This window comes from Corapipo altera, unplaced genomic scaffold, assembly GCF_003945725.1.
Source record: "Corapipo altera isolate COAL_440 unplaced genomic scaffold, ASM394572v1 113, whole genome shotgun sequence".
Lineage (NCBI taxonomy): Eukaryota > Metazoa > Chordata > Aves > Passeriformes > Pipridae > Corapipo > Corapipo altera.
In genome coordinates this window covers 6,279,577-6,293,590 of record NW_020884895.1, presented here as the reverse complement: position 1 = coordinate 6,293,590, position 14,014 = coordinate 6,279,577, and the positions used below count along the sequence as shown (strand labels likewise).

At 37.6% G+C, this 14,014-nt stretch overlaps 1 protein-coding gene across 9 annotated transcripts in view; it reads left to right on the top strand.

The window, feature by feature from the left end:
* Nucleotides 1-14,014, top strand: part of NAALADL2 (N-acetylated alpha-linked acidic dipeptidase like 2) — a 473,876-nt gene that overhangs the window by 310,943 nt on the left and 148,919 nt on the right. The window lies entirely within an intron of this gene.

The window sequence follows — 14,014 nt, the reverse complement described above, 5'->3', positions numbered from 1 at the left end:
TCTTCATGGAATGTCATGTGAACAGATATATCTCTTTAGATATCTTGTCTGAAAGGACAGTTTAGTAAATGCTGGTGAAAACTCAAAAAGGTAAATTAGATTTTAAACCTCCCTGTCATCCTGCTTTATGTATCTTAACAGAATGATTTGTCTGTACGGTGTCTCCTATTGGTATATAGGCTTCTGTTGGACAAATGGTATTAATTAATTTGCTCCTCTGTTGGTCTAACTTGTGTCTACTTCTATAATTATTTAAAAATTCTAGAATTTCTTCTACTATTATTCATGTACTTTGTCTTTTTTAGGGTTGTTCTTTAGTATTTACTAGCAAAAAGAATCATAACTGTGTAACCGAATATGTGTATATTAAATATTTTTCATCTCCTGAGAGAATTAGGTTCATACACACAGAATCATAGAATCATTTAATGGAAAAAGACCTCTAAGATTGTTGAGTCCAACCATTCCCCCAGCACTGACAAGGCCACCACTAATCCATGACCTGAAGTGCCACATCTACACATCCTCTAAATCCTGCCAGGGATGGTGACTCCACCACTGTCCTGGGCAGCCAGTGCTTGCTAACCCTTGTGAAGAAGTTTTTCCTAATATCCAGTCTGAATCTTTCCTGATGCAACTTGAGGCAGTTGCCTCTCGTCCCATCACTTGCTACTTGAGAGACCAACAAATTCAAGGTCACAAAGCCTGACTTCTGGTTTTTTACCAGTTTAAGTTTTATTGAAATTGAGGGCTTGTATAAAGCTGGTGCAATTAAATGCAGGCTTAGGCACAGTGATTTCAGTAACTACCAATTTTCTAAATGGAATGGATGGAGTTGCATTTTTCATTCATAAGTGATGCAAAAGTAAACTTGCTGTGTAACCCTGAACTGACTTGCTTTTTACCTTTTTGTCCGGTTAAGTACAAAGATTAGTCATCACTGCCAGAGGGAAGAAATCGGTGGGTGAGAACAGAAATTTCTGTTCACTTTTTTTTTTTCACTCTGTCTCATTTGCAAAGATGTTACAAGAGAAAATGCTTATCTGAACTTGGAATTATTCCCTCATTTTCTATAGATTCCTATCCTGGGCTAAACACCAGGGATATGAATGTCATCTTCATTCTGTGTCAGACCATTCATTCATTGCGTGGTCCTCCAGCATGACACTGCGTTGGGTTGAGCTTTTATTTGGGTTTTTAGTTTGAGGTTTTTTGGTTTGGTGTTTGTATGGCTTTGTGTTGTGGGGTTTTTTTTCCAGAGTAAAGTTGTGTGTTCTTTAAAGACTTTTCCTGAAAGTTCTGTCTCAAGAGAAAACAGTGGTGTAACAGAAATTGATTGATCATGAGTTTTATGGCATTTCCTCTTCATTCATCTTCTAACTGCAATCTTCTGTGTTTGGCATTTTGAAGTCAGCTCAGTGGAGTTGTAGGAGCTCTAAGTGGCGCTAAATCTTTTCAGTGGGCCCATTAGAGGGAACTGTATTTGTTTTTAACATAAAAGGTTTCAGAGGATATTTTCTTTAGGTTTTTCCTTTCCTTGCCCAAGAAATTGTCAGAGCAAGACAAAAATCACTTTACTGTGGCTGCTGTCAATGACCTAGCTGAGGAGAAGAGTGGCAGAGCAAAAGTGTTACGACCTCATCTTTCTTAACCAACCTTTGTATGACCTTGTCTTGGTATTGGGGTCTTCTTTTCCTAATCACTGCGTAAGAAATCTTTATGTCAGTGAGTCAGACATATTCTTCACATTTTGTATTTTTCACTCTATTTTTTAAGTCAAGGCAAGGACATAATTTTGGATTGATGTTCTGGAACTAATTGTATACTGGTGTTACTGAAGAAGAGCTGGGGGTTGTTGGTTTGGCTTCTCTTTCTTTTTTTTTTTTCTACTCCTGGTGAATGAATGACTTTGTAGTGCTTTGTGACTGCCAAACTAATACAGCTGCCTTCCCTGTTCTCATCAAGTACTTCAACCTTGGACCTCCTTCATGTAGCTCTTTCTACTATTTCATTTTGGTGAAATGGGCTATTTAGTAGGTCACAGGAGGAGGCTGAGCTCTGTTTTACTGATGTGCTGAGTGGAAAGCAGTGAAAAAGAAAGGACCTAGGAAGACACAAAAGCAGTACATGTTGGCTTTTTCAGCTGTTGTATCTTTTGTGTAGATTACCTGCAGTTTTGCTGTACCAGAGTTATACATAAAGTGGTACTTCAGTATATTACATATTCTGCTGTAAACCTTGTTCAATATCAAAGATGCATTCGTGGTATGTTCTGTGTAGCCCAGTTCATGAATAAGTTCCTGTGGAAAAAATTCTAGTTGCTGAAATGTCAGTCATGAAAGAAAATTAAAACTAGCCTAATTTTTAATTTTGGAATTTCTAGGGGAGCTTAGGAGTGGAAATCAGTACTGATAATTTATAAAGAACTTTTATTGCTAAGGTTTGTAATAACTTCTTTAATATTTAGGGCTCTTGAAATGACTTTATGCACTGTGGCACATTCTTTATGATAATTTCTTTTATCATTCCTGGTTTGTGACTGTTTTTCTAATCAGGAAGATAAATAAGTTCTTTCTGAGTATTGATTTACTTAAAGGCATGCTAACCAAGTAGTTAAACACTGCTCTTTTCCATAAATGAAACTAAAATATTCATTAACCAATTAATAATATGCAGTTTTCCTAGTTGGTATGTAGATATGCCCGAGGCTTACATATAGCACACTCTATATCATTATATGTTCCACTTAGAAACATAAAATAAAGCCAAATGTAAATTTAAAAATACATAACAGTGTTATACAGTCTCAAAAGAGACTGTTATATTACATTCAAGGCATTATTTTAAAAGCATGGATACAGTGTAATAGCCCAGGAAAGAGCTGAGCAGAGAATATGGTTTGGGGTTTTTTGTATTTAAAAAAATACTAAAATCTATCAGTAAGAATAATTGGATAATAAATAAGTAAATAGGCATTGGGTTTGCACAGGTCCAATGAAGGCAGCTGTATTTTAACAGTCTAACAGTCATCCTAATGTGCAATTACTTGGGGCAACAAATGAGCCTTAATTAAAAATCTATGACTGATTGTTATGTGGGTTTTGAGAACATCTGCTGATGCCTTGTGGATACCATGTAACATCTACACTCATTGAGCTACAGAAGTCATAATTCTGCTTTTATCTTGGAGATAGAAGCAGCTTGGGCTGTTTGCATTTCAATACTACTAACTTTCATTGTCAGTAGTGGAAAATATATATTCCAGGTATCCCAAGGATATCCCCAAATACGGGCTACATTTTAGTTGAGAAAAGATTGTAGAGAGAATCAAAAGATTATGACTTTACTTTGCATATGCTGCACAATGAGTGGGGTTTATGGAAGTAGGTATTTCCCTTGCTCTCTGATTATGTACTGCCTTAGTCATACTTATTATTTAACAGGTAATTTTAGAAGCTACTTAGGTGGGGGTTTTCCACATTGTTGTCTCCATTTTTTGTGTGTGCTTCTGCTTTGATTGGTGGTCTGGGGTGATTAAAGACCTACCTTATGTAAGCCTACCTGATGTGTACTCACACTGTACTTAGATGCCATCCCCTCCACCACCCCGAGGCTAGTATGATGCTGCCATCAGTTTTTGTAGTAAGTACAGCTTTGAATTTAACAAAAAACAAGTGTGAGGATAACTTAGTTACTTAATCAGAGGCAAGTATCTGATCTGCAACTTCAGTCAAATGTATCTGTGACCATTGATAGCTTTAGATTGACACATCTGTTTAATAGCTCTTACTGTAGTGACAGGTGAAATCCCTTGAATACACTTTATTTCAGGCACTATTTAGCGTGTGTAAAGCATTACCACCCATGAATGTAATCACTCATGGCAAATTTGCAGGATGAGTGCTGCTCTTTTGGAGTGAAGGAAACCTTCCTTGCTGTAGGTTGGTGCCACAACAGTCGATGGGGCTGGAGGCTGCAAGGGGGAAGGTTTTGGTTTCTGAATACACTTGCCTTCCTTATGAAAACCCAGTATGGGTAAGTGCAAAGGAGGCAGTGGTCTGAGTGCACACCGTGAGGTGGTTCAACTTGGAAGAGATCAGAAGTGTGCAGCCAGGTAATGTAGAGAGCAGTCAAACCGAGAGAGCTTGGGTTTTTCAACCTGGAGAAGACTCCAGGCAGACCTTAGAGCCCTCTTCAGTACCTAGAGGGGCTTCAGGAGAGCCAGAGGAGGGACTTTTATCAAGGGCATAGAATGAAAGGACAGGGAGAATGGCTTTAAACTGACAAAAGTCAGGATTAGATTAGATATTAGGAAGAAATTTTTCACTATGAGGGTGGTAAGCCACTGGCACGGGTTGCTGTCCCATCCCTGGAAGTGTTCAAGGCCAAGTTGGATGGGGCTTGGTCAACCTGGTCTAGCAGGGTGGACAAGGGATTTGGAACTACATGATTAAGGTCCTTTCAAACCCAAACCAATCTGTGATACTATGGTTGAGATGTCTCCTGGCTGGGAGCTTGGGGCTTGGTTCAAGAGTGGAAAGAAGAAGACTGCAGAGATCTGAAACTCCCCTGAAGTTTGGATGAGGTGCCCTAAGTGGTTGTGGTAATAGTCTATCTGCTGGCACAGTGAAACTGCAGCTGCCTCACCTGAGAAAACCTCCTGTGGTTTTTGTGCCCTGCACAAAGTACAGAAGGGTGAGGTGACAGCAGGGCTTTTTGTATGAGGAGTGTCCTGTGCTGAGGACAGTGTTTGAAAATTGGATTGGCTATCTTACCTCATTTTCCCAGTGGTAGGAAAACAAATTAGTAACAAATTAAAAAAAAAAAGTAAGGGGACATTGGCAGATTTGACTCAGGCCCATGACTGTGTTGGCTGTTTGGTGAATTTTGGATTAAAAGTTGAGTAGAATGCATAAAATACAACAAAGGGTCTAATCAGTTTATTCCTGATGATTTAGCAAGATTATAATTGTATCTTTGTGTAATTGTTTTTTGTATGATGGATGTTCAACTCTGTTCTCTCTGTAATAGAGTCCAAACATAGACTGAAATAACCATAAACATAATCAGAAACAACAGTTTCAGTATGAACAGGGAAATGCTATTGGCTTTTTGGAGGTTGCTCATCTGGACATTCATCCAACTTGGTGGTTTGTTTTTTTTTAAATGTTTACTGAATATTTAATGATATTTATTATACATACAGCGCTCCTCTACATGCTTATTTAGAAATAAGTAGTATTTCCTGAAGATGTAGGAATGCAATAGCAATATGAAAGGCTTTGTATTATATACTCATCAAATAATGAAGCATTTTTTCTGGACTGCAAGCAATTCAATTATTTTGGTTCTGAAATAAATTAAGTAAAGCTTATTGAATGCAATCAGCCCTTGTTTCTAGGGAATTGTAGTTCAATTTCATTTTTAATTAGATCGAACATTGTGAATTTCTTAGCAGTGGTAAGCAAGACCTGGCAATAAAATATGTGCTCAATCTGTATTAAAAGTTGCTCAAATCTAGTGCAGGGAACTGGCAGTATATCTGGCTTATGTTTAATTGTCCAAATACCCGATTGTGAAAAATTCCATTTTTAAAAACTGCTGATGTGTAACAAATTACTTTTCTTTGATAAAACTGTATAGACAATGAGCAGGCAGCAAACATGAAAATGTACAGGACAAAACATTCAGTTCTTGATAAGCTAAACCAAAATCCTTTTTGGTTTGGAGAGAACTGGGGGGGAAGACATCTCCAGAGGTTTTTCCTCAACTGCTGTGGTTGTCCAGAGGCCAGTGCCTAGATTTCTAGTCAAAGTAGGAGACAACAAGCTGAATTGTGATTCAGCATTATACATGAACGCTTGGAAACTCTTGATCCAGTTTGAGTTCTGCCAATTTAAGGTGTCTCTAATGTATTCAGCAATTTATTCCTTTTGTTGGTGTGTGTTGCTCTCAGTTTTTGGAGCATAGAAGCTGAATTGTGTACTGTGATCCCCAGTGCTGGTCATACATTTCTCCACTTTGCTTTTTCTTTTGTTTTGTGCCTATGCACCATGTTATCCATCTCCAGTCAATGCTGCTGAGTTTTTTTACAAAATGTGAGTGCTCTAGACAAGGTGACCATTCTGTGGCTTTGGAATATAGCGTAGTTCATAGGAAATTCAAATGTGCCTCTGTCACAGACAGCATCCCAAGCTATGGGGAATAATATCCAGCAGGGAATCGCAGAATTACGGAATGGGTAAGGTTGGAAGGGACCACACTGGATCATCTGGTCCAACCTCCCTGCTCCAGCAGGGCCATACTAGAACACCTTGCACAGGATGTGTCCAGACAGCTCTGGAATATCTCCAGTGAGGGAGATTCCACACTCTCTCTGGGCAACCTGCTCCAGTGCACGGTCACTGTACAGGAAAAAAGTTCTTCCTCATATTCAGGTGGAAATTCCTGTGCATCTATTTTTGCCTGTTACCTCTTGTCCTATTTCTGGGCCCCGTGGAGCAGAGCCTTGTCCATCCTCTGACACCCTCCCTTCAGATATTTATAGACATTTACAGGTCCCCTCTCAGTCCTTTCTTCCTGAGGCTGAACAGACCCAGCTCCCTCAGCACAACATTAGAACATGTGGGACACGTTAGAATGTGTTATGGTTGGGTTTGGGGGGGTTTGATTGTTTCTTTACCTCAGAATGAAGAGGGTCAGCTCTACTTTTGGTAATGAATAACTGGTATATGAGAGATGTCTGTGGGAAGGCTGAGGATGCACATTTTGTTATATGACAGCTCAGTTGCTGCATCTCCTGCAAGAGCACTTGTAGTGGGGCTGAAGTGTTCCAAGGACTCCTCATGGCCATATATAGTGCAGAAAGGGATTGAACTAGTATGGACATTTATTACTGCTCCAAATGGATGGGCTAGGACTGTTGGAACCTACCCTACTTCCCTCCAGTGGTTTCTTCTTAAAATAGTTGCACTAAGGAAAAACAACTTATTCTTTTACTCCTAAAAGCTGATATTCATGAACCTTCTTGAATCAGTTTTGTTGTGGTTAAAGTTTCTTGCCTTTCCCTGCTGCTTTTCTTCCTACATTCTGTAGGGCATCCAGGAAATACAAAAGGGAAATCTCCTTCCCTTATAAATAATTTTTTAGATATCAAAAGGTCAAAATTCTGAAAATTTAAAATTGTGAAAGACTGTTTTAGTTTGGAAAGTGATTAATAAAAATGTCTTAAAAAATCTTAAATATACACGTCAGATTCTTTCCACAAATAAATGCACTTCATGTTCTCATTCCTCTAATAGTAACTACATAAAAGTCTTAAGGTCTTGCCATGATGCAGAGAAAGTATTTAATTTTGTATTGTTCCTCTATATGTCACTGGATGCCAGGAATAGTTTGTTAAATTCCATTGCAGTATGTTTTTCACCTTCTAAGACCTTTAAGGCAATAGCCTGTCATTTATGATATCACCATGTATGCATTTGTAGCTTTTTGAAGTTTTATGCAGCTTAATCCTTTTCCCAGTCCTGTTTGTTCAATATAACAATAGTGTCATTCCTTAGACAAGGACAGTGTTTGAGCTGAAAAGGAAAGATGTATTTCTTTTCATCATCCCCATGTAACAGCCATTAAATTGGCTCCATCTCTTTTACAACCTTAACACAGCACCTTGAGGATTCATCAGCAAAAGCCCAAACCTCTTCAGATAGAGTTTTGCCACAGAATTCCTTTGAACACGGTCCCTAGATCTGTGTGATCGGAAATGTAGGGGTGTGATTAAACGTTAAGTACAGAATTAAAAAAATCAAACTGAAACCGAAGTGGACCTTTGCTACCTTACTTGTTAAAAAATATACGATTTGGGAGAGTGGTATATAAATGAAGGTATGTCTATGTCGATGGGGTTTTTTCCACTTTGAGTTTTGTTTGTGTTACCGCTGCATCTTCCAAGTATTGTAGTAGGTAATTGAGAGGACAGTGGCATCTAATTATACCTGCAGCATCCTAAGTCTTAGTTTTCTACCCAAACAATCTGTTACAGTAATAAAGATGTTCTGTCAGTGAGATCTTCCAACACTTTAAATGTAACTTTCCCCTGGCTTGGTAATTTTACGTGCTGCAAATTAATAAAAAGAGATGGGAGATCCTTTCAGAAGCATCATGATTTTAATTGGAACTTCAGTAGAAAAGAGCAGTTAATAACTGTTAACCTGTCCAGCTAGTAAAGCTGTGTCTCAGATTAATGAACCATGTCTTTTGCAAATTGCACTATGAATTGAAAAAAATGCAGCAATTAAAAACTGGTTATTATTGTTTAATTACTGCTGATATTGTGCTGCAGTGTAATGACTATAGGAGATACAGCTTCTGCAATTTTTATGAAGATATTTATTTTAAAAATATAATAAATACATATATGTATTTTTTCACGTATTTTTGAGATATTTTCTTTCTTCCTCTGACATATCATTGTGTATATTGTATCATTTGTTTTAATAATTAGTTTTTCTTCTTTAAACTACTTTGAATATAAAATTCTGCATACAAATTTTTGTGGATTACCTGGAAGGGGCAGAGAAAAGGGGATGACAGTTATGTACAGACAATCAACATATAATTGGGAAATAATTTTTTATTTGTGAATGTGTTATGTCCATGTTTTACATCCATGTTTTACTATGTTAGTATTGTAACAAACAGTAATTTTGTAATAAGTTGTTGTAATAAACAGTATAGTTGGACTTTTGGCCTAAAGTTATATAGAATAGATTGTATGCTAGAATAACGACATGATCCCATATTATTTTTGTTGCACTCTCAGTAGCTGACACTTAAAGGCCTTTATTGTCTAATGAGCTGTGATTTCATTTACAGTGACACAGTCTTTGTGCAAAATATAATTTTTGCCACTTTGTGCGCAGCTTTAAAGAGATTTAAGGAACGCAAACTGCCCTATTAAGGTTTAAAAAATTCCCATTCTTAAGCGTTCTGTAAGTGCTCATAGCTAAAGCATCTTTCATTTAGGGTTTTGTTACTATACCAGACACAGACATATTTTTTGTATAGAAAGGCCTTCAAAAACCTGTGAGTAGTTTCAATGAATAGCCTAATGTTATGTATTAATATAATTACCTGTGTACAGGAGTGAGGATACAGCCAGGATACACACATTCAATAATATGAAATCAAATCCATGTATGTAAATGCCTTCTGAAGATGAGAACTACATTTTTTAGGCACTTTTGAGTGAACACAGCATGGTGTGCTAAAGGTCTTTTTGAAATGTAGACTTTTAAAATACGCTAGCATAGCATTGGAAATATGTGATAATGAAGTAAAAGACAACTCCTAAATACCATTGTGCAGGTAGTTTATATTGTTTTATTTACTGATACATTTTAACTGTATGTAAGAATCAGAAGTCTGAAGACATATGTAATACAGTTGAAAGCAGAATTGGATCTAATAAGAAAATGTCACTGGATTTGTGTTGAGCATAGGAACAGCAGAGAACATCTAGTAAAGTGGAGAGATATGGCTCATTTTTTTTCCCAGCGCTAGAATTTGATTTATCAAATGCTGAAAATCTCTCATCAGTGTATATACAAGTGGGGAAAGGGGTTTGAAAGTTGCTGTATTTTAAATCAAGTTTTCCAGACACACTGTTGGTGCTACTTGTTTTAAGTAAGGATGGCAAAGTCACAGACTACATAGAATTGTAGACCAGTGTGTCCTCCCCTGAACCTGCTTTATCTTACATAATGTATCAGTTGATAAAAGAACAGGTTTCTCCATGGGTTAGTGAAGAGGTTCTTCACAGCTTTGTTTCTCGAGGTTGGATTTTGTGGCCCAAGTTTCTGCATCCTTTTACATTGTTACTCTCTGTCTTTTGATTTCTTCTCTGTTTTCCCCCCTTCCATTAAGGAGTAGGCTCTCTGCTTTTAATTAATGCCTTCTCAGTGAGGTGTATTAACAGGATCTGCCTCTTGTCTACTCAATATCCCATTTTCACTAAACTTGCAGAAAATATATTGAGATACTTGTTCTATGAAATAAGTCTTTTGTGCCAACTGATTAGTGGTTCAGTCATTACTGTGGACCAAGACATATAAATGGAAAGAAAAAAAGCATAGAAAGCGGACTAAAGAAGTCTTACTTACAAAGGCAATATTTGTCACTAATAGGGCTGGTATTATAACTTACAAGTCATAGCTATCAAACTGAACTGCTGATACGGTGGTTTTCTGCATATTGAACACTATGAGATGGAGAACTGTGTCTGCAGTGGCACAAGAAGGTTCTCACTTGCAAATATAGTGGGAAGAATTGCTAATAATGAGATGTTATTTTTAGATGTAGTTGGTAGGCTGATATAGTCCACAGTTACCTGCATCATCTTTTTTTTCTTTTTGTCTGTTGTGTTCATAAGCATTGTTAACCATCACTTTTAGCAATATACTATGTTGTGATGCCCCTCATCAGTTGATCATGCATTACCACTTCCTGAATTATTTGTAAACAGAACTATTGCTGGGAATCAACTAAAGGGACTCAATTCAGCTGTTCAGATGCAATGAGAGAATAGTGTAGAAAGCCCTTTCTTAGCCATCCCTGTGCTCACACTTGGTGTAACCCAGGTGAGACTGAAGTGTGATGTGCTTTTCCACTCTCTGCCCATGAAATGACAGCTTAAACTCAACCCCAGATGTGGCTCCCATGAGCAGAACATCCGAGTAGTGCTGACCCACTCATCCTTTATTTTCAGCTGGAAAGTGAGAGTGCAGCTTAAACAGCTACATGCCTCAATGTGCATGTTTTTAATCTTTCTTGAGGCTCTGTGCTTAGCAGGTAACCAGTCCAATGTACTCTCTGAAAAATAATGAATCCTGATTACCTGATCGCTTGCTTGGAAGGTGCAAGGATGGTCTCAGCTGAGGAGATGAGGGGAAAAGATCTTCAGAGAGATAGACTTTGCTGTTAGGTGAAAGATAACAAATACAGCTGGAGGCCAGTACCTGCTGCATTGCTTCCCTGTTTATTCCCTTGATTTAAGGACAGCTCCTACACATTATGCTGGAGATTCACAGGTAGGCTGTAGTCTGTTCTCTTTGGTAGGTTTGTTCCTGTGTTCAGATCACCAATATAACCCCTAATTAAGTGTTCATGCAGGTACACATTAGCCTTAGGTGAGATAAAACTCATTAAAACCAGCCGTGAAAGGTAGCAGCCCCCTGTGTCTTGTTGCCTTTTTTTTTTTTTTTTTTAATCCCCCATCAAAGAGTTGTGCTCAGTTTGTTTACTTTTGACCCAATACCTGAAGTAGGTTTGTGGCCAAAGTTCAGCAGTAAAGCTCATCTCAAATGTACAGACCTGGTCTCTGTTACCTGTGTGTCAGTGCAAAAGGTAAATGTTTCCTCTGCCACATTTCAGAGATGGTGCAGTTAAAATGGAGAAGTAGCTTTGGGTTTTCTCATTAGAGCCAAACCAAGTTCTATAGACTGTGGCAATCTGTCTTTCCACTACTTCAGCCATATCATCTTTAAAAGACAATTTAATGGTGCCTTATGGTGTGTAGAATTTACAAGGCTAATCTGTCCCCAGTTACACGACACAACCTTTGATAAAGCATCTCATATTAGATCAAACTGAGTCCAGAATGTTTTATGGACTGATTTAATATACTGGATTGAAACACTTACATTTTTTTAAGTGACTCTAAAAACTGAGGATTTGAGCAGCTATAAATAACTAAAGGGTTAACAGTGGGCACCAACATCTCTTTTCAAGGATTCTGCATTTTCTGTTTTATTCTGAGATGTTTGTGGCTTTAAGAGATGGAGGAGGCATACACCTAAAACCATAAGGAGCAGATTTTGCTGTTGGATGGTTTTGCAATATAAGATAATCCATTGATTTGAATAGATGTGCACTGGTTTACCTGAAGGAATTAATCTACAACTATCGGCGGAGAGGCTCGGACAGACTTGCACACAAATCAATATGATTGGCAAAAATGTCCCCTTTATTAGAGGAAAGGCAGCTTATATGCTGGCTGTGGCACAGAGACATGTGATTCTTCCCCAGGTTACATTGGATACATAAGGAAAACATACTGTGGTGTACAGTACTAATTGGATAACAGTAGGTGTCCATAAAACTTGTTTTCCTGACAGAACAACTCCTCCTTCACCTTGGAACAAGGCCTGCAGCCATTTTAGGGGCACAGTATCTTTTTACTGTCTGCACCAAGCCATGCCAAGGTGAAGGTCTCAGAAATGCAATAGAAATTGTTCACACAATTTCTGTCCTCCGACATACAACCTTTTCCATGTAAAAAAAAAAAATATGCAATACCTTCCTTGGATTCTTTGTGGTAGGTCAGTTTATGGCTGGTAAATTGTTGACTTATTTAAGATGAAAATGGAATCATCAATACCTATTTATTGTTGGTATAGTTGTGCTGTCACTGTTTTAAAGTTAAAAAGCAGCAATTAAAGCTGAAATCTGAAAGCTGTTTTATAATTTCACATGTGCAACACATCTCTCTTCTAGAGACTGTGGCCATGGCAGCAGTGGTTGCTGCACTTTGTGAATAACAGATGTGTAGGAGTTTAATACTGATTTTTGTAAAGTACAAAGTTTTTAAAACTCTCTTAAAAAAAAAAAATGCATCTCTGTTTCCTGTCTTATGTGTTACTAAATAAACTAGGGATTAATAAAAAGATACTGGATATGGATGCAGGAAAAGGCAATTGTTATTTTAAATCTCCCCGCTTCTCCCATAGTTTTCTCATCCCTTTTTTGTGCAGTCAAATCCTGGCTGAATATATGAACATGGACATGAATTGGAAACAGAACAATACAATAATTAATGAACTTACCATTTTGGAAATCTCTATTCCCTCATTACATTTAAGGTCTGTAATACCTTTTTAACCCTTTTTACTAGCATCTGTGCTAGTCCCATTCTCTCACTCTCACACTCCTGTTCATCTGAATAGGGTTCTCTCAAAGAATCCCTTTTCATCCATAGATTGCTTGTTTGAACAAGATACGTGAGATTATTTGATTCACAGGTTCAGTTGCTTCTGTTTATCTGAATTCAGACGAGTGTCAAAATCTTTCCAAATCACAATATTAAATATGTTTACTTATAAAAATGGCAAATAGTAGGTTGCTATTTCTATAATATGGCAAATAGTAGGCTGCTATTTTTATTTTTTTTCTGTCTTAGCTGTTGAGAAAAGCAGAACTAAACACCAAATGCTTATGAGGCTTCAACTGAATGCCATATAATGTAATTTACATACTTGTAAAGCCACAAAGAACTCTGCATAAACAGTCTTTAATATCAGCAGCTAGAAGATAAATTGAAAATTATATATATACACACACAGGAAACAATGAAGGGTCTAAAATATAGAAGGAGAAGGACAATTGAACTAAGAACCAGAGGTGTAATAACAAGTTCTCGGGTTCCTGTGGAATCAGTTGTGTAGTTCAGAAACACCACATACCTGCAGTCATTGCTCAGAGCACTTGGAGCCATTTGGGAAGTCGTGAGTAGAGCAGCACAGTGAATAGTAAGATAATCCTTAAATTAAATCCGAATTACTTCTGTCTGGGAAATTAATATAGCTTTGTATCACTGTAGTAGTCTTCAGTCAATTCCAAATATGCAGAGCATTACACAAAAAGGTCATCTCCTTTCATGGGAGTATTTGCTGCATTACAGTTCGATTTCGTATGATTTGGAATAAAATCTCCTTATTTTTCTGTTCTCTGTGAAAGGGAAAACCTGGGGTTTTTCAGTCAAAAAGGCTGCTACAAGTTATAGTACTTGGATGCTTTTGTCCTTGACTTTGGGGAAGTTTGCCTGATTTTCTGCCCCAGATCTCTAGGTTTTTGGAAGAGCTGATTAGAAGTTCCAATTCAAGCTTTGATGTTCTAATGAGACAGAATAAAAGCTGTTTGTCTGACAGGAGGCAAACTCCAAGGTTGGATAAGATAGACT